The sequence below is a fragment of the Callithrix jacchus genome, chromosome 11 (assembly GCF_049354715.1).
Source record: "Callithrix jacchus isolate 240 chromosome 11, calJac240_pri, whole genome shotgun sequence".
Taxonomy (NCBI): Eukaryota; Metazoa; Chordata; class Mammalia; order Primates; family Cebidae; genus Callithrix; species Callithrix jacchus.
In genome coordinates, this window is record NC_133512.1 from 70,815,070 (window position 1) to 70,842,809 (window position 27,740).

At 33.9% G+C, this 27,740-nt stretch overlaps 1 protein-coding gene across 31 annotated transcripts in view; it reads left to right on the top strand.

Moving 5' to 3' along the window:
- The window catches only part of MAGI2 (membrane associated guanylate kinase, WW and PDZ domain containing 2), a 1,508,583-nt gene that overhangs the window by 280,790 nt on the left and 1,200,053 nt on the right, over positions 1–27,740 (top strand). The window lies entirely within an intron of this gene.

The following is a 27,740-nucleotide window of genomic DNA, read 5'->3' on the forward strand; positions in this document are numbered from 1 at the left end:
GAATTCAAAAAAGAGAATTGGTTAAATGTATTTTGTGCAGATATATAAAATATTTATAGTAGTGGACATTTAAACTGTTAATATGGAAAGGCATTGGTTATATAGTATTTAGGAAGAAAAGTAAGTTAGAGAGCCCTGATACTCTTTTAAATAATATACACACATGTGGAAATGTCTAGAAGACCAGATACTAGTAATGGCTGTGGTAAGACAGTAGATATCTGTAACTTATTATTTTTCCCTTTTATTCATATTTTACTTACATTCTCCATTTACTGTTAATTCATTGCTTATATAAAATTTAAAATATATAAGCCCTTTATAAAAAGAAAGGTGATAATTCCAACTATTTAGAACATTAGCACTTTTTAGCTCTGAAAGGGACCTCAGTGATTGTTTATTATATTATCCCCATTATTTAACAAATCAAGAATTGGATGCTTACATGTATGTTCATTGAAGCACTATTCGCAATAGCAGAACCAGGGAATCAACCAAATGCCCATCATTGATACACTGGATAAGGAAAATGTGGTACATATACACTGTGGAATACTATGCAGCCATGAAAAGGAATGAGATCATATCCTTTTAAGGACATGGATTGAGCTGGAAACCATTACCCTCAGCAAACTAACCCAGGAACAGAAAACCAAACACTACATGTTATAACTTATAAGTGGGAGCTGAACAATGAGAACACATGGACACCGGGAAGGGAACAACACACACTAGGGTCTGTTGTGGTGAGGGATGGCAAGGGGAGGGAAAGCATCAGGAAAAACAGCTAATGCATGCTGGGCTTAATAGTAGGTGATGGGTTGATAGGTGCAGCAACCACCATGGCACTTGTTTACCCATGTAACAAACCTGCACATCCTGTGCATGTACCCCACAACTTAAAATAAAATAGGATGCTTAATATGGTTAAGGGAATTTTCCCGAACTGAATTACATGGAAAGCTGAGACAGCAATGAATGTCTTGTATACTCACTCCACAATTCTCTTTCACTGTACAGTGGCAATCTCCAAATAAACCTTTTAGTGGAAATGCCTAAAATATTATTATGTTTCTGCATGTGTATATTCATGAGAAATAAACATGCAATTTCTTTGCATGGCTTTATCTTTTCTAAATATTTAAGTCTCCTGTATTTCAATTCTTAATTTTCTTCCATTGGAGTGGCAATCCCAAACAATCCTTCTTAGGAATAAATAAAATGACAAAATGTGTGTGAATATCTGTGAAACACAATGATGCAGATCTACTTGTACAATTGTTTTGTTTCTATATATTTGGTGTGACATAATTTTAACCAGAAATTATGTAAAATTATTAGTAAAATTAATATTTTTTAAATTTTTTTCAAATAAAAACAATCAGATCTACTCTCAGCTACTTTGATCTCCAGAATGATCAATATTTAAAATTCTCTATCTACATCCAGTAATTGTTGCCAGGAAAATAGTTATTGTAGAAAATCAGAGACATGTCTCCTAATTCTATGAACATATGTTGAAGTTCCTGGGTGAGTCATTGCTTAGTATAATAGGTAAATGGACTGAGGGAAAGGACTAAGCTAAGAATAATACTAAAATTGGTGATTTTTTTCTTGTACAAATTGGTCAGATTTCTTAATATTTCTACCCCAGATAGTTTTGTAGAAATCACCGTCAACTGACTACTTTTTGAAGAAACATAAAATGTTCTGTAACTTTTGCTTCATTGAAATAGAATCATATGGGTAAATTTAATTATGAGTGTTAAAATAATACTGCTTCTTTTATTAAAATTTCAAACAAAATTATATACATTTTAAAGTCATCATAATGTTTTATTCATTATACTGAAAATCAACAAAGGCAGATTTTCAAATCATCTCTGTTAAAAGATTTCCTTTGTGGACAGCCCATATCTCATTTTCATTTATGCCACTAATTTCCCACAAATAGTCACTTAGAATTTCCCCCAAATACTTAAGTTTAATTTGAATTGTAATAGCTTCCAAATATTAGAATTTGTGTCAGAAAAAATTACCACTTCTTTAAAGCAAATATAGTCTCAGTTCTTAATAATAGTGATAGTGCCCTCAAGAGCATCGTATTTCAAAATATTTAGGTGTTTAATGTGATATAAACTGAATATCTAGATGATTTATCAAGTCACATTTCAATTGACATTTTAGGAATTCTGTATACTATGTTTATATTATATGTGTATATATATAAATATATGTGTGTATAAATATATATAGTGTATAAATATATATTTATATGTATATATTTATTTATATGTATAATATATAAATATATATTTATACAGTATATTTATACACAGTATATATATACATAAAGTGTATATATACACAAAATATATATACATAAATTATACATATATATTTATATGTATAATATATAAATATATATTTATACAGTATATTTATACACAGTATATATATATATACATAAAGTGTGTGTGTGTGTGTGTGTGTATATATATATATATATATACTGTGTATATGTATACTGCATATAAAATATAAATATCCTATATGTGTTATATGTATGTCTATGCACATTTATTACCATTGGCTCATAAGACATAAAATTCACTATCAAAAAAGGTTAGATTACATCAATTTAGATCTGATAGTTTTACAAAAAAGCACCTTTTAAGTTTGTAAAAGTGCATTGTTTTAAGGTACAGGCTGAGGTCTCAGCATTACAGGCCTGTGAACTCAGGCCTGATAGTTTTAATTCTGTCACAGATGAGCTCCAACTGTGTTTCTTAGTTCCTACTGGCTTAGGAGGACATCCATCAGCAGGATTTTCTTTCTCATTTAAGAAGAATTTATAATGTTAGCCTGAATTATCTTTGAAATGCCTGTCCTTGAGTGTGTTTCAACAAGACGTTGTTCTTTGCATGTATTTGCCTATTATATTCATCATGTGTAATATTCATCTTTTTTTAAAGGCAGACTCCTTTTCTGGGAAATGTTGGCTGAATGGAGGTTGATGTATTCATTGATTAATTCATTAATTTAGCAAACATCCTTGAATATCTGCAATGTAATAGACATGTCACTGGCTACAAAAAAATGACCAAATTGGTAATCACCTGCCACAGACTCCAAATCAAAAGTTGGAGTTTGTGCCAGTATAGATGGAGTAATATTGGCAACTGTTGTTGATGCTTGTCAAGTTTGAGTGATAGTGCATGGCAGCTTATTAAACTAGTCTCTCTTCTAAAAAAATATGTTTGAAATGTTCCATAATACAGATTTTTTTGTTATTGTTGTTATGGGTCCTTTATAAGGGTTTATTCTATGACTCAATTGGAGATACGTATTACATTTTCCTAGAAAGATACCAATGGACTTTGGATTGTTTTTCCTTCAGATTCTTTTCTTTCTGAAATTGTCATACTCATTATTCACAATTTAATCCTTTCTCCCCAGCATCAATTTCTAAAATCCTCAACTCCGAAAAGGAAAAAGATAATAGTATCCACTCAGATTACTCATCTCCAGATCTGGGGTTCAAAGTGGCCTTAGGAACCCAGCTGTGTCGAGCTCTTCTATGGAATCACCTCATTCTTTCCTTATTCTCCAGGCTATTAAATTTTGTCACTTGGTCATGGCCCTTTCCACAATTAATAACTGGTGCCATTAATTGTGTTACCATATTTTCCTCTTTATAGGGTGAGGAAAGGAGGTTATGAATTGCACCTTTATTTCTGTCACATCAAGCTTCATTTTAAATTTTTTCTAAGATTCAAAAGAAAAGTTATCTGAAAATTAAGCAGCAATGAGAATATATTAGAACTTAGATAGAACCAGAATTGCAGTTAATGCTCATTGTAATTGTATTTAAGTTTGCAAATATTAGTTACCTACTGTTTTTATAACTGCTTTACAAGGAACTTTTCTAATAGCTTAGAAAGAGGTCAGCTTTCTCTCTGCTTCTTTCCTATGCATATTTCACGTTAGAAATGTCTACATTTACGTTTTTGATTCTGCTATCACCCTTTAATAATAGTCTACTGTTACAGAGTGAATGTAGTAAAAAAATTGAATCCAATATTTTAGTCTGTATTTTAATTTTAATATTATATATTTTAGTATTTTATTTTTATTTTTAATTTCAATAGGTTTTGGGGGAACAGGTGGTGTTTTGTTACATGAATAAGTTCTTTGGTGGTGATTTCTGAGATTCTGCTGCATCTGTCACCCAAGCAGTGACTACACATTTGACATAGTATTATTTTTATTTTTAATTGACAAATAATCATAAATATTTTGGGGGTACAATGTGATGTTTTAATATATGGGTACCTTGTGGAATAATCTAATTAACATACTCATTACTTCACATTTTTATCATATTTTTGTAGTGAAAACCTTAAGAACCTATTCTTTCAGCAGTTTTGAAATACACAATACATTAATATTGACAGTGGTTACCTTGCTGTGCAATAGATCTTGAAATTTTTTCCTCCTTTCTAACTGGAACTCTGTACTGTTTAATCAACTTCTCTCCTTCCCCTGACCCCCATCTCACCCCATACTCTGGTACCTATCATTCTACTCTCTACTTCTATATGGTCAACTTTTTACAATTCTGCATGTGAGTAAGAACATGCAGTATTTGTCTTGTTGTGCCTGACTTATTTTACTTAATGTAATGTACACCAGTTTCATTCATGTTTTCACTTTCCTGTTTTTAAAGGCTGAATAGTATTTTATTGTAAATATATGTACCATATTTTCTTTATCCATTGATGGACACCTAGGTTGATTCCATATCTTGGAACTGACTGTGACTAGTGCTGCAAGAAACAAGAGAGTACAGGTATCTCTTTGACATCGTCATTTCAATAGTTTTTCATCGTTTAAAAAATAATGGGAAAGTTATTCAAAAGAATGTTGGGAATTCTTTGGAAAATAAAAGGTCAAGCTGCAGAATGGGAAAAAAAATTTGTGAAATATATACCTAATAAAGGATTGATACCTAGAATATTGAAAAAAATCCTCTAAAGTCAGTAATAAGAAAACAATTTTTAAAACTCCCATTTTAACAAAATGTTGGCAATATATTTGAAGAGCCACTTTGACAAAATGGTATGAGGGAAATTTTTTGGATAATGATACAGATAATTTAAATTAAAAAATACATTTAAATAAAAATTTAAAATACATAATGTTTTATATATTTTTAAAATTTTATTTAAATGTATTTTTGACATATTCACATGTTTATGAGATACCCATGAGAAATTTGATTACATACATAAAATTTGTAATTATCAAGTCAGAGTAACTCATAATAATCATCTAAGTATTTATTATTTCTATATGTTGGATGCATTTCAAGACCTCTCTTCTAGCTATTTTGAAATATACAATACATGGTTGTAACTGTGGTCACCCTACTGTGCTGTTAAATATTGGAACTTATTTCTTCTATCTCACCATATGTTTGTACCCATTAACCAACCTCTGTTTATCCCATTCTGCCACCTACACACCTTTCTCAGCCTCTGGTATCTATTATTTCACTCTACCTCCATGTAATCAACCTTTTTAGCTCTAACATATAATGAGAAAATGCAATATTTGTTTCTCTATACATGGCTTCTGTCTCATAACTTCCAGTTTTCATCCATGTTGCTGCCGATGAGATGATTTCATTTATTTTATGAAATGATTTCATTTATTTTATATACAACGGCCAAATACTGTACCGTTGTATATAAACCACCTTTTCTTTATCCATTTATCTTTTATCCATTCAAGTGTTGATGGACACTAGGTTGATTTTATGTCTTTACTATTGTGAGTAGTGTTGCAATAAACATGAGAGTTTGGGTATTTATTTGATATATTAGTTTCTTTCTCTTTGGAAATACTCAGTGGGATTACTAGGTTGTATGGCAGTTCTATTTTTAGTTTTTTGAGAAACCTTCATACTATTTTTCATAGTGACTATGTTAGTTTACATTTCCACTAGTAGGGTATAAGAGTCCTATTTTCTGTACATGCTCCCTGATGTGGTTTGGCTGTGTTCCCACTCAAATCTCATCTGGAATTCCCACATGTTGTGGGAGGAACCCCGTGGTAGGTGATTGAATCATGGGGCAGGTCTTTGCTGTGCTGTTCTCATGATGGTGAATAAGTCTCATGAGATCTGATGGTTTTAAAAGAGGAGTTTTTCTGCACAGGCTCTCTTTTCAGAGATATCTATTCATGTTCTTTGCTCAATGTTTAATGGGATTATTTGTCTTTCATCTGTTGAGGTTCCTATATATTCTGGATTTTACTCCCCTATTAGATGAAGAGTTTGCAAGTATTTTCTCCCATTCAACAGGTTGCTTCTTCACTCTGTTCATTGTTTTCTTGCTTTTTAGTTTGATACAGTCCCATTTGTCTATTTTTCTTTTTGTTGCCTGTACTTTTGTGTCTTAACCATGAAATACTTGCCTACAACATCTTGATTCGTTTCACTGATTTTTTTCTAGTAGTTTTATAGTTTTGCATCTTACGTTAAAGTTTTTAATCCATCTGGAGCTGATTGTCATATATGATCACAGACAAGAATCTAGTTTCATTCTTCTGCATATGGCTATCTAGTTTTTATAGCACTGTTAATTGAAGAGGGTGTCCTTTCCTGCATGGATGTTCTTGACAGCTTTATCCAAGATTAGTTGGCTATAGTATGTGGATTTATTTCTGGGTTCTCTATTCTGTTCGATTGGTCCATGTCTATTTTTATACCAACACCATGCTGTTTTATTACAATATCCTTGTAATATATTTTGAGTTCAAGTTATATTATACATCCAGCTTTGTTCTTTTTGCTCAGGAATGTTTTGGCAATTTGAATTCTTCTTTGATTCCACATGATTATATGATTGTTTTTTCTATTTCTGTGAAAAATGATACTGTTATTTTGATAGACATTGCCTTGAATCTGTTGATTGCTTTGGGTAGTAATGCTTCTACATCTTGAAACTATGGTTGTCATTACATGACTATATATTCAACAGAGTACATGAAATGGCTTATCTGAAATTAGTGATTTTTACTGAACATAAATTATCACAACTTTTAAAAACCGAAGGAAAAAGTAGCTGTTTTCAGAAAAAATTATTTGAAAGATTAAAATATTACAATATTTTAAATATTAACTAAATTATCAGCACTAATATCAAAATTCAAAAATATGGTGCATTTTTTACTGAAATGTCACTATGCATCATATGACTATACCATAATGGTTGGAATTTTTGTTTATGTTGTTTGCTGAGGTAACTCTAGTGACAAAAATAGTACCCAGCACATACTAGGCTTTAAAATTATTTGTTTAATTAATAATTTACTCAATAATCAACTCTTTCAAAAATGATTGGTTTCATACTATGTAGACAGGCTAGATTAGTAATATAAGAAAAAAAGAATGATTTATCTTGTGTTGAACATAATTTATGGCAAACTTTTGCTATATTCTTTTGATAATGCTTTGCAGAAATAGCCAATGATGTTAATGCTTTTAGATACAAAGTTTTACAAAAAAAATATGATATCCTTTATATAATACTCAAATTCTTTTATTAAGGTAATTCTTTTTTTTTTCCTTTTGAAATGGAGTCTCACTCTGTCATCCAGGCTGGAGTGCAATGGCATAATCTTAGCTCACTGCAATCTCTGCCTCCCAGGTTCAAACAATTCTCCTGTCTTAGCCTCCTGAGTAGCTGGGACTATAGGGACATGCCACCGCTCCTAGTTGATTTTTGTATTTTTAGTAGAGACAGAGTTTCACCATATTGGTCAGGCTGATCTTGAACTCCTGACCTAAGGTGACCTACCCATCTTGGCCTCTTAAAGTTCTGTGATTACAGGTGTGAGTAAAGATGACTCTTAATATTTTTACATTTATATAAACCTATTTTCCACTCTTGCATAGGGACATATTACTCTAAATATCTATCATAGCTATGTGACTTTTTATTCTGTAATACCTAACTGTTTCACAGACTGTGATTCAATATCATTAGTGTTAGAAAGTATCTACTGTTTTCACTAATAATGATTTTATTATTACATGAAATTAAGTATAATTTAATCCCATAAAGATGAACCAAGTAAGTTTTCTTGTAAGCAGTACAAAATAAGGGAAGTACAGTAACGAGAGAGAGAGTTAGTAGAAATTTATTTAGTAGAAATAATGAAGGCCCACAGTGTAGGACTTCTAGGATCTTATTTTCATAAAGATATAACCACTACTTTTAAGATATGATAGATAGAAGGCTGGCTTATATTTAGAGAAACTACATTCAGTAGTTGATTATATCTTGAGAAGTATTCTTAACATAGTGCTTAAAAGACAAGAAGCCTTAGAAAAGCTTGAAGTACAGATAACCTGCATAGGAGTAAAACCACATGCACACTGTGAAATAGCAAGCATTACAAAATATGGGTGACTTTTCTTATGCCTTAAGAAAGCAATTTGTGGCAATAGAGAAATGATGGAATATTGGATAATGCTGTTTCCAACAAAATTGTAAGCTCTACAATATCAGAGACCTTATAATATTTGGGAAGTTTAAGTGGCTAACAAATGTAAAGTATGTGCTACAATATCTTCCAAAGGTTAAGCACTTAGCTGTTTGCTGCTAAGGTTATCATCATTTTTATATCCCCTACACAGCATGTAGACTTTTGCTGAGTACATAGAAAATGCTCAGTAAAATAGTTTTAAGTTGAATTGCAGCAACTAAAAAGTGATTATTTTCTTGCAAAAGAATAGCCCCTCCCATGAAAGTAGAAACAACAATAATTATCATGCTAAAGGCAAGGAAAACTATTATGTGAAAATAGAACTTATAGCTTATGTTTATCTAACATAATTCATATGACTTTTAAAATGTGGCTAATATACATAAAATTATGAAAAAGTCAAAAGCAAGTTGAAAAATTACTAATTCTTCTTTCATGCATTCATGTGTGTATCTTCACTTTGTCTTACCAAATAGTTTTTTTAAACATGAAGTTTTAATTTTAAATAGTAATCACTTTTTAAAAAGGCAAATGCAGAAATTCAATGAATTAGCACAAAAGAAATTTGGGGAAATGATCCTTAATTGTCCTTTAATTGAAACATCTTCTGTTTAGTTTATTTTTCTATTAAGTTTACAGAACAAAACATAACCGAGAAAGTGAATGTTGACTTTGCTGTTTTCATCTCTAAGTATCTACAGAGGGCAGCAAAGAGCTTCAGTTCAAAGACTAGCAGGTTGGGTTAGTAAGTTTCAATAGCTGCTTTCTGATTCAGCATCTTTTGAAGCACTGTGAAGTGTCAAAGTCAAGGTTCAGTTTGCTAAACTTACACGATTGTTTGTCGCCATACGTGGAACAGAGTGAGGGGACACACGGATCAGAATCAACTATTTGGGATTTTTCCAAATAGTTGGAATTAATCTTTTATTCCAATAGACTGGAAAAAATCTTTTCCAATCAAGAAAAGATTTCAAATTAGTACATTGAATAGGTCAATCATTTTATTAAAACGAATCCAAAGCTTGATACCAGAGTAATTTTTTTAAAAAGTTATTTTACTAAGAGATTACAAAATAAATTGTCAGGTTCTAACAAACACAGATCATGGTTATTTATAAAATTATAAACTGATAATTATTAATGAGTAGTGTGCTATGGCAAATTCTATAGTGATCTAAGGTGAGTTTGGTTTTAGGTATGTTCTTATTAATGCATCTATATATCTTGAATTCTACAATTTCATTCATCAATTTTTATGATAATAAAATTTAAAATATGTCCAAGAGGCCATTAGTCACATTTCACATATAAGTAAACCTCACTTAATTCCTAATGTTACTTTCCGCTTTTCTGATGGGTGTACATTTTATATTTCTTGCCTTTATTCCATTGGCTAGAGCTTCTGGAAATAGGTGATTATAGATGGCATCCTATTTCTGTTCTTAAGTTTACTTTGCATATCTCTAATGCTTTATTGGTAAATATCATGTTTGTTGATTACAGGTATATATTCTTTAATGTTACATAAAAGCCTTTTTATATTATTTAAATTTATTGAATTTTTGAAATCAGAAATAAGTATAAAATCATAGAGAACATTTTACTCAACTATTCTGATAAAAGGCATTTCAAAGTATTAGCATAATATATTAATACTCTTAAAACTAAGTTTTAAATCTGCATTGTGTTTCTCCAAGTTTCTGAAAATTATGAAGTCACATTCTGATAAAGGCAAGATTTCTCCCAATAGCCTAATCTTTTGTCTGAATTCGTCTAGAAGAGATTTTCATGTCAGTTACTGTATTTCTCAAGGGTATGGCTATAACTAACAAGTAAGGCTTCTTAAGTTTTATAATGTTCAGAAATGAATAAATACCAAGAGGTCAAACTGAAATAAATTTTCAACTTACAGTTTTAAGATTCACACTATTGATCTCTGTCTTGTATGTTTTATTGTATTTTCCATAACCCACTGTTTCTCCTTTACATGTTCATAAATTCAAACATGTTCCTTTCCTGCCTTCTTTCCTTCCTTCTTTTTTTTTTTTTATTTTGAGAGAGTCTTGCTCTGTCACCCAGGCTGGAATGCAGTGGCACAATCTTGGCTCACTGCAACCTCTGTCTCCTGAGATCAAGCAATTCTCCTGCCTCAGCCTCTTGAGAAGTAGCTGGGACTACAGGCACATGCCACCACACACAGCGAATTTTATGTATTTTCAGTAGAGACAAGATTTCACAGTGTTAGAATGTCTTGATCTCCTGACCTCCCACTCGCCTCAGCCTCCCAAAGTGCTGGGATTACAGGCATAAGCCACAGTGCCCGGCCTTGTCTTCCTTCTGTCACACTGCAAAGGAGAAATAGAGGAGAGGAAACTTATACAAGAATCACAGTTTTGAATAGGTGCTGGGTGGTTTAGAAGGAGAAACTACTCAGCTGTGAATTCCCAGAGAGTGTATGATTGGGCAAGGCCTAAAGTTCTAAGGGCATGCATACACCACAGTATAAGGAGACCACAGGACACATTGACCCAGATTTTTACGTGTGAATCATCTCGTATGCTAAGCCTAATACCTTTGGGATGTGTATGTTGGGATCAAGAAATAGGTGTCAGCATGCACTTGGGACTCTATGAAATTAGGTAGTAGTTTGGAGACCCTTTAAAAGAAAAAATATGTGTTTGGCTATTGTCTTCCTTAGTTTTAAGAGATGTCAATAAAGACTAAGGTGAATTACTTACTATCCAATTTTACTGAATGAAAGTATCATAAAAGTGAGTTACCTGAGGATATGTGACCATAGAGTATATATTTCTTACATTTATTTATATATTCTATTAAATTTAAGGGACTTCAAAGTGGCTTATTCTACTAATTTTTGAGGGGGATATAATTTCTAAAATGAGCAATTATCTTCTGTTAGGGATCAGATTATGTCACCCTCCCAAATTCCTAAGTTGAAGACTTAGACTTTAGAATATGACCCTGTTGGAAATTGGGTCATTGCAAACATAACTAGTTAAGATGAGTTATGGTAAAGTAGGCCCCTAATCCAACATGATTGATGTTCTTATAAAAAGGGACGAGTTGGACACAAAGACACACTCATAGAAGAATACCCTGTGAAGACTGAAGTTATACTGCTGTAAGCCAAAGAACCACCAGAAGCTAAGAGAAGGTACTGGAACAAATCCTTCCCCACTGCCTGCCTCAGACAGGATAATCCTGCTGATAACTGATTCCAGACTTCTGACCTCTAGAACCATGAGACAATAAATTTCTGAAGTTCCAAGCCACCCAGTTTATGGTACTTTGTTATAGCAGCCCTAGCAAACTAATACACCTTCCACTTGTGTCTAATAAGTTGACTTTACTCTTTAAAAATGAACAAACATAAACATTATAATAGTTTATGATATATATTGTGAGTGAGTGTCCAGTAAAATGAATTTTAGGTAACTGTTTTGTAAACACAACACAATATAAATGTTACACTATTAAGAACACTGGCTTGAGTGCACTCTATTATTCTCCTTTTAAGTAAAACTCATTTTCTTTCAATGAGTTTTATTTTAATTAAGAATCAAATTGCTCATAACACTCTCAACAAACGCCTTATCCCAGTTGACCTGCTGACAGATATGTATATTCTAAGTGGTACAATTTTTAAAATCTCAATGGCATCGTTTTATACTCATGATTGTTCTTCTTATACAAGGGTTGTTGAATTAAGTGAGCTATGAAATAGTTAGCTATAATTGTACACATTTATAACAATGAATATTAAACCACTCATTTATCCAGAAGCTTAGAAAGCAGTATGTTGTAGATAATCGGATATTCTGGATTTAAAGCACTAGAATGTATTTAACAATAGTCTTTTATAAAATATATATACATCTAATTTTGATTCAATAATTTATAATACCTTGGCTGGGTGCAGTGGCACACACCTGCAATCCCAGCACTTTGGGAGGTGAAGGCAGGAGGATCACTAGAGTCTAGAAGTTTGAGACCAACCTGGGCAACACAGTGAAACACTGTCTCTACAAAAATATTTTTAAAACATTAGCCAGGAATGGTGGCAGATGCCTGTAGTCCCAGCTACTCAGAAGGTTGAAGCAGGAAGATTGCTGGGAGTTTAAAATTCCTCGGAAGAATGCCCAGGAGGTTAAGGTTACAGTGAGCTATGATCATGTGACTGCACTCCAGCCTAGACAGACAACAGAGCAAGACCCTGTCTCTAAAAAACATAGTGTATAATATCTCAAAGTTACCATTGAAATATTAATTACTCAAATAATTTTGGAGGTGAGTTAGATGATCTGCTATGATTACCTGTATTTTGTGTAACGTGTAGTCCTATTTTAGTTATTGGTCTTCCAAATTAAGGGAAATTGAATTTTGAATAAACACCAATTGAAATATCATGTATAATTCTGTGAAAACAGTAGAGACGATTGAGGAGTATTTATGGAGTGTAATCTGGGCACTGAAAGCAGGGATTTAAAAATTAAAAAGAAAAAAAAAGGAGGGGAACTAATTACCCCTCCTGCAAAGTTTTTATTAAATTGAACAGCTACAGGACTCCAGTATGTTTGTTGTTGATGTGGCTGTTGGTTTTGCTATGAGTTTTAATCTTTCTAGCAAATTCAATTGTAAGTTCAGTAAACTGCTATGTGATTTTTTGATAAACTACCCATGTACTTTTTTAACACATGGAAATTATAAAATATGAAAATAATGAAATGTAAAGTGTCTCCTTTAGAGATACTTCAGCAAAGCATTCACCCATATTGAAAGCCAGCTGAGCTTGCCCGGCCGGGTCTCTGAATGTGTGGCCATGCACAGGACAGAGAGTGTTGCACTGCCAGTGAAACTATATCCTCTTTGTCTTCTGTGTTCATGCAAATGTTAAATGCTGCTTCAAAGTCTTCATGGCAGTAAAAGCAATCCTTGAAAATCTATATAGTTAAATATTTAGAACTATAACATTCTAAAGAACTAATCATATGGTTGGTAATTTTTAGAGACCAGTTGCCCTGAATGCAGAAATAAACCTTAAAAGGGCACTGTAGAAACCATTTTTCCCAATTCTATTAAAATGCACATTCCAAATTTCCCTTTCTCAAGATACTTAATGAGTACCAATCATAACTGTGTGAATTGAAAATGGTCCAGCTCACAGGATTACCAACATTTAAGGAGGCGCAAAAGCAAAGGAGCTTGCAAGGGACCCAGGATGTAAGGGGAAATACAAACATAGATGAAGATCTTGTGATATTGCTGATATCAAGAGTAGAAAGCTTTTCAAGAAGGGAGGGACCATTCTTCAACCCTAGTGAAACGGTGATTCAGGCAAGGGCTCAATAATGGCCGCCAATACCACTAGGCAAAAGATTGTATACACATGTTAAAATATCCCTCCACAAGTTGCAAAAGGGAAGTAATATATATCTTTAGAAAGAAAAAACTGGCAGACGTTACTGTCACTGAATGGCCAAACTTAACATCACTACTAGTGGGTCTATCTGACATTAGGGGCTACTGCCAGGGTGTAATATGAAGCCATCAGTATTACCTGTGAGGAAACTAATGTTTAAACTGTATCTCCAGTTCACAGCAAATGCAGGGATTAGAAGAATAATGTGTGAAACAGGCTGAAACAATCAGAGAAGTCTAGAATGTGGGTCATTCCAAAGACAACTGACCTACCCTCTTTAACAGGTCAAAGGCATCATGGAAGAAAGTGAGAAATCCAAGATTAAGTGAGTTTAAAGAGCATAACAACTAAATACATTGCCTGATATCTGAACGTGAGCTTATACAAGAAGTAAAGCAGCTAAAGACCTTTCAGGGACAATTAGGAAATATGAATATGCACTGTATAATCCATTGTGTTATAGGAAAATGTCATTGTTTTTAGAAAGCACAAGCTGAAGTACTAATATTTGAAGGTGTGTGCATGACATGATATTTACAATTTACCTACATAGTCATTTAGCAAAATATACCCTAGACATAGCATATAGCAAGATGTTAAAGATTATGGAAGAATGTAGATGGTGAGCATAAATGTAATCATTGTACAATGTAAACTTTATGCTTTAAATTCTTCCAAAAAAAAAAGTTTCTCTGGGGAGGAAGAGTGTCAAATGCTGCTGAAAGATTCAGCTACATACGGACAGATTTAGCAGGAGCGGGCTGTTTGTTTCTTATGTGAGAGGACTTATTTCACCACATAACAATTAATTGAAAAGTAAACCAGAGGTGAAACAAAAAAAGAAATAGTATATTTAGACAACACTTGGAAGAAATTGGCAGTTATGAAGTAGAAAGAAGTTAAGTCTAAATAAAAATGGAAGAAAATGTATATTTAAAAGAAGGATTTTACGTTTTTATTTTGTTGTTTCGGCTTGGAGGTTTTTGGCCAATTTTGTGTGTGTATTGGTTTACTGTCATTTTAAGAAGGAAAGAGGTGACTGTTTCAGCAGTGATGGGAAGTATTAGAGAGACAGAAAGATCAGAGACGAGTGGAGGGGGCTATTTCCAGGATTTTGGAATTAGATGGATGTGAATAAGGAACCAAAACAAGAGGAGATGAAAAGGATTTTCTCTGAATCTCATGAAACAAATGTGAACCCCTTCCCAACCCTACCAAAATGACATAAACAAAGACCCTGTAAAACATGTATCTGCATATATGGTAATATATTAAATTGGAACAAATATGTGGAAACCTCTTGAATATATAAAATAAAACTTCTCAAACTTCAACAAGCCTGGAAATTGCCTTAAAGAGTTTATTAAAACATAGACCCGTGAGGAGTAGTACACCTTTCCTTTCATTATGAGGACACCAAGATTCAAAAAAATTTCATGACTTCCTAAGGTCACACAGCTATTGGTGGCCTAGCTGGTACTAGGTCTTATATACTGATTTCACTGATCTTTCCTTTCTGTACCATGAGTGATCTATAGTACTAGCTTCTATTTTTTGTATTATCACAAATCTTCTACCTATCCTTATTAGAGCTGTGAAAAAAAATTAGTCTTACTGACTCCCTCAAGTAAAATGCAAATTTTGAGAAATTTAAACTGAATTATCTAACCATATTTTCATTTGCTAATGAGAGGATTTTTTTTCCTACCTTGTTTGCTTGTTTGTTTTTAACGGAAACATTGTGGAATTATAGATAACACAAACCTTCTTCTGAGTGTATTGGATTTTTTCACGGTCCAACAAATGACCACATTAAGACAACATAAATTTACTATTTTACAATTTCCAGGGATTGAGAGTCTGGACACTGGTTAGCTGAGTTCTCTGCCCAGGGTCTCCTCAGGCTGAAATCAAAGTGTCAGAGGTTTCTGTCTCATTCAAGGCTTTGGGATCTTCCTCCACATTGACCGATTGTTGACAGAATTTTCTTCATTAGTTGCAGAACTCAGGGTCCCTGCCTTCGTACAGGCTATCCTGTTCCCTAGCAGCTTTCTTTGATGCTAGAGAAAAATCTCTCTCTTCAGTGGACTAAGTCAGTCTCATGCAATGTAATCTAATCGTGCAGTGACTCTCCCCTTCGCTCTATGATATAAGTTAATCTAGGACTGATGAGTGACTATCTCATTATATCCACAGTCCCACCCACCATTCAGGGGATGGGAATGTTGGGGCCACCTTAGAATTTTGCCGACCACATGCAAAGATATCTGAAAAGTTACCAGTTGGTTTTATACTTGGTGAAACTTCAACATTTTCTAATAACTAGATTTCAGAAAAATTGGAGGGATTCAAACCAACAAATATTTTCCCTAGATGCTTGCTTTATGTCTGTTCTAATAATCAAGCAAAAACATAGAACAAGCATTCCATTTTGGTTAAACAATGAGTTTGTTACCTGCCTTTGATGTGATTGTAGTTGCCTCCTCTGCTAATACTGCTCCTCATTTACAGAGAATCTGTAATAGCTTATCTTTGGAGATTATTATCTCTGTAATATGTATAGTTCTGTAAATGTTCAACCCTGCCTTGTTTAAAAAGTAAGCTAGGATCCTGTCCGACAGTTGAATGGGACATGAGCTTATAATTTAGTACTGTGTTATTTTAAAATAAATTGTGATATAATAATAACAATTAAAACAGTACAGGAAGTATGTGTTTGTGACAATTGCAGGTGCTAATTATGTTGTCAGCTGGAAGAGTGAAAATCCACCCTCCTAAATTCAGGTCAAGGCAGATAGGCCAAGGATCTGATTTTTCTTTTTTATCTATTGTTACTCAGATGTATGTGTTTGTAGTCCTAAGTACCTTTGCTTTTTTAGATTTTTTTAAAAAAATTATTTGAATATGGAAATGCAGATTAAATCACACTCACTCTTTTGGATCCCAGAACTACATAGCTTAGCAGATTCACTAGAGGGTTTTTAAAAGCTGGGTAGTGTGAATTGGATGCTTAAAGAATGTCTAGGGCTTTGATTGCAGTGGGTAAGCTTTCAAAAGTCAGAGGATCTCTATTAATACAACACACATAAAAAGCTGTGGCTTTGCCTTTTGGCACTTAAAAGATGTTAATCTATTTCAGTACTCACCAGTAAATATGTCCATCAGTTAAGCTTAAATGCACTGAGAATTTAAAAAAAACACACACACACTTAAGAAAACCATTTATCCCAATGCTTTGTAAAATCTACGAGATGCTGTTCCATGTGTAAATATTTATTGCGACTATGATTTAAAAATAAGACTCTTGAGTTCCCAAACATTCTGATTTTTAGAAACAAGAAAGGGTTATCATGTGGGAAATTTAGTAGTTATTGTTACCAAAAGGAGAAAACTTAATACAAAACTTACATGGGTTATTGGCTTCTAAGGTAGAGAAAAACAGTCAAACCCTTAAAATATTTTAAGAGATTTATTCTGAGCCAAATATGAGTGACCATGGCCCATGACCCAACTCTTGGGAGGTCCCGAGAACATGTGCCTAAGGTGGTCGGGTGCAGCTTGGTTTTATACATTTTAGGGAGGCATGAGACATTAATCAAATACATTTGAGAAATATGTTGGTTTGGTCTAGAAAGGCAGGGCAATTCAAAGGGTGAGAGGGGGTGGAGGGGCTTTCAAACTACAGGTAAATTTAAACATTTTCTGGTTGACAGTTGGTTGAGTTTGTCTAAAGACCTGGGATCAAAAGAAGGAGACTGTTTAGGTTAAGATAAAAGATTGGGGAGACCAAGGTTCTATTGAAGTCTCCCGGTGGCTGCCCTTAGAGACAGTAGATGACAAATGTTTCATTTTCAGACCTTTAAAAGGTGCTAGACTATCAGTTAATCTCTTCAGGTTTGGGAGGTCCTGGAAGAGAAAGATCTAGTTCTTTAACAGAAGAGTGATTCTTTAAGATGCAAAAATTTTTCCCCACAAAGAACAGCTTTGAAGGGCCATCTCAAAATCTGGCAAAGAAACATGTTTTGGGGTAAAATATTTTGATTTTCTTCTATGTTGCATAATGTTATGCCAGAGTCAGATTGGAAAGTAAGTTACAATACATAGGGTTCAATAAAACACACCTGATGAGAATTCACGGTTTATGAGGCATGACTCCCCGGACCCCTTAGGTAGGAATTTGAGCAAGGTAAAAAAAAAATTAGAGCTTAGTCCTCAGTCCCTGCTCTTAGCCAAAAGCATTCCATAGACTGGGGAGAGGTAGGGAGGTTAAAAAAAAAAAAGAGAATACATGTGCAGGCCAACAAACAGCAGCAGGTGTCAGGGCACTAGGAAGGCTTCTTTCTAGAGCTGTCTGATTTGATGATAATGGTTTTAATAATAGCAATTTGGATCATGGTGGGAAGGACATGGTCTGAGCTGATGTAATAGCTGATTGTTTAAGGGGTGAGATGGAGTAAGGCCTAGGGTTTAGTCTAAAAAAAAATCCTGGATCGGATCTATTTTTTGAGCTATTACAATATGGGTCTTCAATTTCGCCTTTTTTTTTTTTTTTTTTTTTTTTTTTTTTTTTTTTCTGTATCTAGTATAATGCTTACGAAAGATATATAATGTTAATATAGTAACAAGTATCATAAAGATAATCAAGATTAGGCATCTAAGAAGGTTATAAGTGGAATCAGAGAGCAGTAAACAACCCAATCAGCCAAAAAATAATCCCTGCATACATCATCATATTCTTTGATCAGACTCACAATGTGTTTACCCTCCTTATCAAGGGTTATTTAAACCTTATCATAAATATTATTTGAGGATTGTAGGATCAACATTTAATCAGAATTCAACAAATTTAATCTCCTTTCTCTCTTCAGGCCAAATTATCTCCAAAGGCACAACATCCTGAGGAGGGTACAAATCAAATCCAAGAAACACCTGATCCTCAGTGTCTAAATTGTCATAAAGGGCCAGGCATGGTGGCTAACCCCTGAAATCCCAGCATTTTGAGAGGCTGAGGTGGACGGATCACTTGAGATCAGGAGTTTGAGACCAGCCTGGCCAACATGGTGAAACCCTATCATTACAAAAATTAGCCAGGAATGGTGGCAGGTACCTGTAATCCCAGTTACTTGGTAGGCTGAGGCAAGAGAATCACTTGAACCTGCAAGGCAGAGGTTATAGTGAGCTGAGATTGAGCCAGTGCACTCCAGCCTGGTAACGGAATAAGACCTTGTCTCAAAAAATACATATATAAATAAATAAATTGTCATAGAACTTCTTATCAGTAGACAAATCCATTTTTCCTACAACTTTTTAGTGTACCCTACACTGGTATTTGGGAGAGAATAGAAGGTTTTGTCATAGAAGAAATCATATAACTTTACAGTGGTTTTTTTTTTTTTTTTTTTTTGTCTATCGGCAGGACTCCCTATGGTAGAGGGCGTTAAGAGTCAAAAGACTTACCAGCCAATTAATTGTTGTAGGCCAGATATCAATGGATGTGGACAGGCATTCAGTACCTCTTAAAATTACCATTTTAAATAAAAAGCCAATGAACAAAATCAAAAATAAAGTTATAAGACTGATTTATTTTTAATTTCTATGTGTTGAGCTACTGTAAGTTTGTTTTTTATTACAGCCATAGCAATTAGTTATAGAAAACATAAGCATTATTCTGCAAAAGAATTTTAAAATATGTATATAGATATAAATATATTTATCTTCACAACTCATAATTGGGATTATTATACCCAGGAGGCTTTTTTTTAACAAGGTTTTATATCCTGGTAGGAAATATTTTCCTTTAATTCTATAGTAAGCAGAAAAATCTTTATGGTTGGGGTTGAGGCAAAGGTGACACATAATAGTTTAGAAGGCAATGAAATTTGTCTCACCAGCTGTTTGGCATTTTTGTATCCCTTCTTGATTTGGAGGGTTTAACCTTGGCCTAATTTTATCCCTCAAAATTGGCCCTTATGATTTAAGACACTCACCTCTTCCTTGATAATTCCTGGGTCTAGAGGGAGGGTGCTTGTATAGTTTTAGCAGCAGAGCATTTTAAGTGAAACAGATCTGGTCTCAGTGGGATGCTAAATGAGGGAGATTCCTGTCACTGGATTTCAGAAAACCATGATTTTGGTTTCCTTGGAAGTATAGTTTGATGATTTTAAGAAGAATTTGTGTGTCAGAATAGAAAAGGAACCCATTCCATAAGGCCACCAATGAAAACGATGAAGAAAAATTATAATCTGGTACTCTCTAGAGGATTAATATAGCCAAGAAATAATTATTCAATCTGTGCTAAAAACAAACAAAGTTAGGGCTAAAATCTAATACTAAGTGTTATGCTTTCCCTTTGAAACAATTTTTCTAGCTGCTCTTAAAAAGAAATTATAGCAAGACCAATTTGTGTGCAAGGTAAGCTTTAGGCTTATTATGCTTGCCTGATTATTTGCATTAAATGCCCCGAGAATTGATTGACCATATAAACGCTTTTAAATTGGCTCTGCTGGAACTTTATTTAAAAATAGTCTATTTTTGTCCAAATGTTGGTAAAATAACCAGTGTCTCCAATTGTTTTGTTTTAAAACTCTGATTGAACTTATGCCAACAACTATATTGTCATAAAATTGCGATCTGAATTTTGGAGAACTTGTAAATTTGCTTATAAAAACATACTCTACTCAAATAACTTAAAAGGAAAAGATTTTCTAGACTCATCTTTAACCAGAGCAGCAGCTTTTAAACAATATGTTTGTTTACCTTGAAAATACCATTTACTAACCAAACAGTGCATGAGAGCTGTCTATCAGGCACTGTAGAATTTAGCAGCTCCTTGTAATCAGTCCTAGGAAAGAGGCTTTCTGCTTATTAGGTAGCAAGATATTAGGTAAAAAAAAATTTTATCATGAAACTCTTCTAGGAAACATTATTTCCATTAGCTCGGGGTAGCTTTGAGTAACATTCCATCACAAGGCAGTAAATGCTCCAAGTGGAAATTCTTTAGTTCAGTAATTGCCATTGAAAAGTACAGTTTATTTTTGTCATCTGCCCCAATAAATACTCCACACAAAGGGCTATGAACTGGAGGATTTGTACTCAACTAGCACTCCAGCTTTTATTTTATGCTTTGTGGGCTTAGGCGATTTTATTCGTTCACATTTAGTGTGTTCAATCAACATTTCCTAAAAAAGCAGATTTACATGCCTTCAGTTTTATAGTGCTTAGAAACATCCCCAGTCAGATGCAGTACCCATTTTCAAAAGACCCTTAGGTAAAGGGATTACAATTACCTTTTATAAAGCTTGTTTAAACATCTGAAATTTTAAAATTAACCTGTATGTTCTTGTGTTCTGGTCCCAGGAAACCTTTTTTTTTACCTTCAAACCACTTTACCTTTTCTGGTGAAAAGGAGTTCAGGGTTCCAAGCAGGGAGTTGCATCTGTAAGATCTATGAGAGACAGAAAATTTGATAAGCCTTCCTAAATAGTCCTATAATTCTGTGGAAGTGGCACCCATGTAAAAGGGTTCCCCTTAACCCTGAAATTTACTATGATCTGCATAATAGGCACATTTTGTAGGAGTATATCCCAGTTATCATGAAGCCAGTCCAACAGGGCTGCATATGAAGCATATAGACTGCTTCATCTGGGGTGCTTCACTTGTTTTATAGGGAGAGTTGGGAAGCCCCTTCCTCAGGACAAACAGACCTTACAGTGGCATTTATCCACTTTACTAGGATGATTTTTCTCTTAGGACTAATCTCCTATGTGTTTGGATTATATGTGATTATTAGTGATTGTTTAGTAGTGAGCTGTGGGTCTTGTCTAAACTCTTAAATTCTGTGGCATTTAAAATTAAGAATTTTGTACTTAAAGTGGTTATTTTTAAAATGCACTATAGTAAAGATTTTTTAAGAAGGCTGATTATACTAATCTATAAAATGGGACAATTCCTTTACATTATACCCTTTGGTTTTTGATATTTACTTGATTTTACCCTTCCCCCATATCAACTATTTTCTTGGTAACCATGGGGCTAAGAATTAATGTTTGGTGCCCAGGCTTAATTGTTTCATTTATTTTGTTTTATCTAAATGATTTTTTCTTTATTTTAAAGCAACTCTTAAATAGTTTTTTAACTAGAGGAAAAACCTACTTTTCTTTTTTTTTTTAAGAAAAATGAACAATCTTGAGCTTTATAAACTTTACCAAAAACATATTTTATGTTCCCACCTTTTAAACTTTTTAGTAACAGAAATTTCCAGTGGGGGAAAAATCCAAGAGTTTAACAAGATTATAAGATTTTAAATTACTGGAGGGTTTGAGATTAAATTTACCAAATTAATTTTGCCAAAAATTAATAAGGTCATGTAAATTAAAAGGCATCTGACCTAGCTTCTGCCAATCTGATAAGCACCATCCTAAGGAAGTTATTTGATTAGAGAGCTTTCAAGTAGTTTGGTAGCAAACGATCACTTTCACGTGACATATACAAAGACAGAAATATAACAGGTATGCAGAATAAAAAAATATGTCCAAAAGATACTTTATCTCCTTTTTTAAAAAAAAAATTTTGTCACACCACAATACCAGACTAATTTTTTTTTTGTATTTTTAGTACAGACAGAGTTTCACCATGTTGGCCAGGCTAGTCTCAAACCCCTGATCTCAGGTGATTGGCCCATAGCCAACTGAATCACACAACCCCTTAAAGAAATTCCTTTTTACAAACCTTATTTTGACTTATAGACCATTCACAACATACTTAGACTTTCTGTTTTGTTCTAAATATCCCTCTTCCTTGAACAACCTAGTCATTTTATTTTAGGACAGGAATTCACTGCATAAGTTTCCTTCTTATATAAAATTACTTTCCTTTTTACCTTATTCACCAAAAATCTCTATAGCTTTAATTTCCTTTACATCTTTTATTTCCTTGCTTTATACAAGATATAAACAAAGTAGAAAGTATAAACCCTTAAATAAGCTTTGAAATAGACAAAGATATTTACTGTAATAAGAACATTTTAAAAAATTTCCTATGATTTTTAAATTAGAAATTACCTAGATACTTAATATCAATAAATAACATTCTATCCTAAATTATGACATTTGTTTGCAAGCATTTATTCCATTTATCTGATTAACTTAATAGTTTACCTAGCTTATTTACAAAACAATGATTGCAAATATTTACATTTAATTTTCTATTAATGATTTTTATAGTTGTGACTTTCAGAAATTTATGTAACTATAAAATTTACAGTTAAACTTAGGGTATGTATGCCAATAACTCAGAATCTAGCTATTTTCATTAAGCTAATAATATTTTATAAGCATACACAACAAAGATTATTCTGCCTTAGGCTGGGCTTGATACTTTTTTAATCTTTATGGACAATCTAACTGCAGGAACACAAAAACCACTTGATCAATAAATGCCAAAGAATGTGAACAATTCTTAAGACATTTTAAATATTATTTTACCCATAACTTTTTAGCAAGCTTACTCATTGGAGATTTTACTTAAGTCATGTGAACTTGACAAAACATTTGACTAGTCTTTTTAAAAGTATCAGATGTAAGCACTTTAACTTTTAAGCCAATTAATTAGAGCTCATTTATGTATTTTTAGTAGTAAAACTGTGTACACAATACATAAATACATAGTTGTATTAGGCATGCTTATAGAAGTACATTTTATGATTCTTAAAACTTCTTTTCTTTCTTAGACTTCTAAATTCTTCATAACCTTTTTCATCATCTTAGGCAGTTGTCAGCTAAATGGCCCCAAGTTTGTATTTAAGGGAAAACACATCAGGTTGGAAATCAAATAGTAAAATTTACATCATAAGGTATGGAGAGAAAAAGTCTGGTGTGCCAGAGGGAAATAAAAATGAATTTAACTGCCAATTAAATATAAAATTATAGAATTTATAAAGGCCTTTTAAATCTATAAACACACACACACATACACACACACACACACACACACACACACACACACAAATCCTGTAGCTTTTACTTTAGAACTTTAGCTATGACATAAACACAAATTCACTAACTTAGAAAAAAAAAAACTTGTTAGATCTACGCATTGGTTTTTATCCCAGTAGAAAAGTAACAGCAGATTTAAAGCAGGCAGAAAAGAAAATGGAAAAAAGAGAACTTCAGATCTCTATAGTTTGCAGGTCAACCTTAGGGCTCATTCGCCTTAATGCAAATGTGCACAAAGACCATATTACTTCCACTTTACATAAACACTGTCAAGGAGAAGTGCTATAAAACATATAGAGTGCTTGAAAGGGAGTCATTCTCCTTATTCTTTGATTATTTGTTTTATACCTTTTTTTTCTTAAAAGGAGGAGCTAAGCTGTGGCCTAGGAATTTTGTCTGGTGAATCAGTGTGTGCTGCTTACAGGCAAGACTCCATAGTGTGTCACCATTGAATCATTCCCATCCCCTTACATATCTCAGTTTGTCTCTCCAGTGGTCTGTTCCCACTGAGAGGGCTCAAAACACTGGATGATCATCCCTTTTATAAGTTTCATAGACAAGACGTTTTTTTAAAAAACTAATTTTTGTTGGAAATTTCCTTGTAGGACTGCTGCATGTTGTCAGTGGTCAATCTGCCAGATACTCCGTGAGGTCCCCAGTCACCTAAGGTTGGCTTTTGTCTGGAAGGAGCAAAATGCCCTTTCTCTTCAGAGCTGAGGAAACTTAATCTCACATTTACCTATGAAAACAGCAGTTCAGTTCCTCACACAAATGTACACAGACAAGCCAATTGAGATAAATTTTGGGAGAAAAAGCAATAGAGAAGACCCTTTAGAATGCATCTTTGGACTAGAATTGGGATCCTTAAACAATAACTTCCCAGGAGAAAAACAAGCTCAGAATAAATTCAGGACTGTCAACCAAAAGGAGGTCCAGGCTTCAGGAAGACTTAGCAGTTCCACCAGAAGAGAAGCATACAATTGTGTAGGCTTCAATGGGCCTCTGCTGGTTCCTTAGTTCTGAGTTTGGGAACCTACTTTGGGGTCCTGAGACTTCTCTGAGGCCCCACATTGGGTGCTGAATTATTGTCAATGAAAAGTCTCAAACTCTAAAATATTGAAGTGTTTTATTCTCAGCCAAATATGAGTGACCATCACCTGGGACACACCACCCTCGAGAGTCCCTGAAAACATATGCCCAAGGTGGTCAGGGTGTAGCTTGGTTTTATACATTTTAGGGAGGCATGAGACATCAAATACATTTGAGAAATACATTAGTTTGGTCCAGAAAGGTGGGGCAATTTGAAGCAGGGTCTTCCAGGCCATAGGTAAATTTAAACATGTTCTGGTTGACAATTGGTTGAGTTTTTCTAAAGACCTGGGATCAAAAGAAAGAAAATGTTTAGGTTAAGATGAAAGATTGTGGAGACCAAAGTTCTATTGAAGTCTTCTAGCCTTCTACTCAATCTATTAGAGATAATAGATGGCAAATGTTCCCTACTCAGACTTTTAAAAGGTGTTAGACTCTCAGTTAATCTCTTCGGGATTGGGAGGGCCTGGAAGAAAAAGATCTAGTTCTTTAACAGAATAGTGATTCTTTATAGATGCAAATTTTCCCCCAACAAGGGAGAGCTTTACAGGGCCATCTCAAAATATGGCAAAGAAACATGTTTTGGGAGTAAAATATTTTGATTTTCTTCTTTGTTACATAATCTTATGCCAGAGTCAGATTGGAAAGCAAGTCACAATACACAGAGTGAAATAAACCCCACTGGATAAGAAGTTATATTTTTAGGGCATGAGTCCCCAGACCCATTAGATAGGAATTTGGGGAAGATGAAAAAAAAAAATCACAGCTTAGACCTCATTAACATCATACCCTGAGTTTGAAAGCTTTCAGGCATGAGAAGAAGCAACATTCCATTTCTTATTCTAAATGAATTATGAGAAATGTTAGCATTCGGGGTGCCTCCAATCTGCATACTCCAGCCAAAAGGCTCTTTTCAGAAACTCAGTTTGATGCTTCTTCTCTCACACTTCCATCAGTGATTTTTTTTAATGGTTTATCATTGGATGAAGACCCAGTCTTCAACAAGGCCCACATGGCCTCCTGACTTGGCCCTATGCCTGCCTCAGTCTAGAGATGATCTCACACCATCGTCTCTCTTACTGCTGATTGCAGTCACTTTTGGCATTGGCCTTGAAAGAGGTATATTCCCTGCAACATAAGCTTTGCACATGCTATACCTTCTGTCTAAAACACATGTCCAACTCTCTTGTACCCCTTGGCATTTTTCTTAGATCTCTCCTTTGTCATTTCCTGAGGAAAACATCCTTCTCTGGCTGCTTCTTCCCCACCTTTCCACCAGTCTACTTAAATTTTTTTGTTACCTAGGCGTATAGAACCATGGTGTTCCTGTTTTTCCAAGTACTTCTCTCAATGTGTAATTATACCCTTATCAGTGAGACTGTTCAATTAATATCTATCATGGCCCCCCTCCCCACTAGAGCAAACTCTAGGCAGTCAGGAACCTTGTCTTATGTACCTAGCCTGTAATCTTGAGAGTCTAGCAGAGTGCTTATTATAAAAGATACTGAGCAAATACTTGGATAAGTACATGAATGAGTGAATAAATGAATGGATAGGTGAAAGACCATATGACATTGATTATTCATGACTCTGAAACATTGATCATCTCAATTAAAAGCTATAGCTGTAGATAAGCAAAGCATTGAACAAAACCACTGCTCTACCCATTAACAGTAAGTCCTCCTCACAGACCCCTGCCTGCCAACCAGCTGGTGTTATCACTATTACTTTGATGTCTTGAGATGTGCTTTGTGAAAATTTTAATAAATGCAGAATGAAGACAGATGGTGACCTGAACATATTATGAACTGTCAACACAGTTACTATCCTTTTCCACAGGTGGGCCCAATGTAAGGAAATGAAGAATATAGCATGAAGGGAATTGTGCACAAAATAGATTCGAATTGGCAGAATAGGTGGTTTTGTTTTTCTCAGAGTTTAGTTTTGAGAAGACATTTAAAGAAGTAATAGAGCAGCAGACCATTCCAGGCAGACAGGTATCATGTTAGAAAAAAGCACAAATGACAGAGGAAATCAAAAGACAAAAGTAATGTCAGACAGCCTAAATATTCAAGAAGATTTGAGGTAGCCAGAGAAGAGTTTGTCATCTATCTCCAGGTTCCTTCCTGTTTGAGGTAATGTTACTGCCAACTTAAAACTTTTCCATGTAAATGATGGTCTGGCATTTAAATCTCTCTTCCTCTAAAAGCACAAGAAAACAGAATTAAAGGCAGCCATTGAAATACTTCTTTCCTTGAAACCAGCACTGGTGATGATGTGACTTAGCTCAGCATTTGTTAGTAATTCTAGGAGGTGATGCCCTTCCAATTTATTTGTGTTTCTCCTAGCGTTAGCAGAGAAACATTCTTTATAGACAGTCAAAACAAGATCAAATGTAATCAAATTCATAATAAAATAACATTTTTCAACAGTCAAGAAAAGGAAGCTTGACACGTAAATGTCATCCAGCAAAGCTGATATTTCAGGCTTTCTTTGCTCTTTTGTCAAATGCTGAAGTCAAGACTTCTTGGATCACTGATATTCAATGACTACTTTATTGAATACTTTTGAAATTGCCCTTGAAAGGTACAAATAGAAATTTTATCTGATGAAGATAAGCTGAAGCTAACTTTCACCTGGTGAGAGATAGCCAAAGAAACATT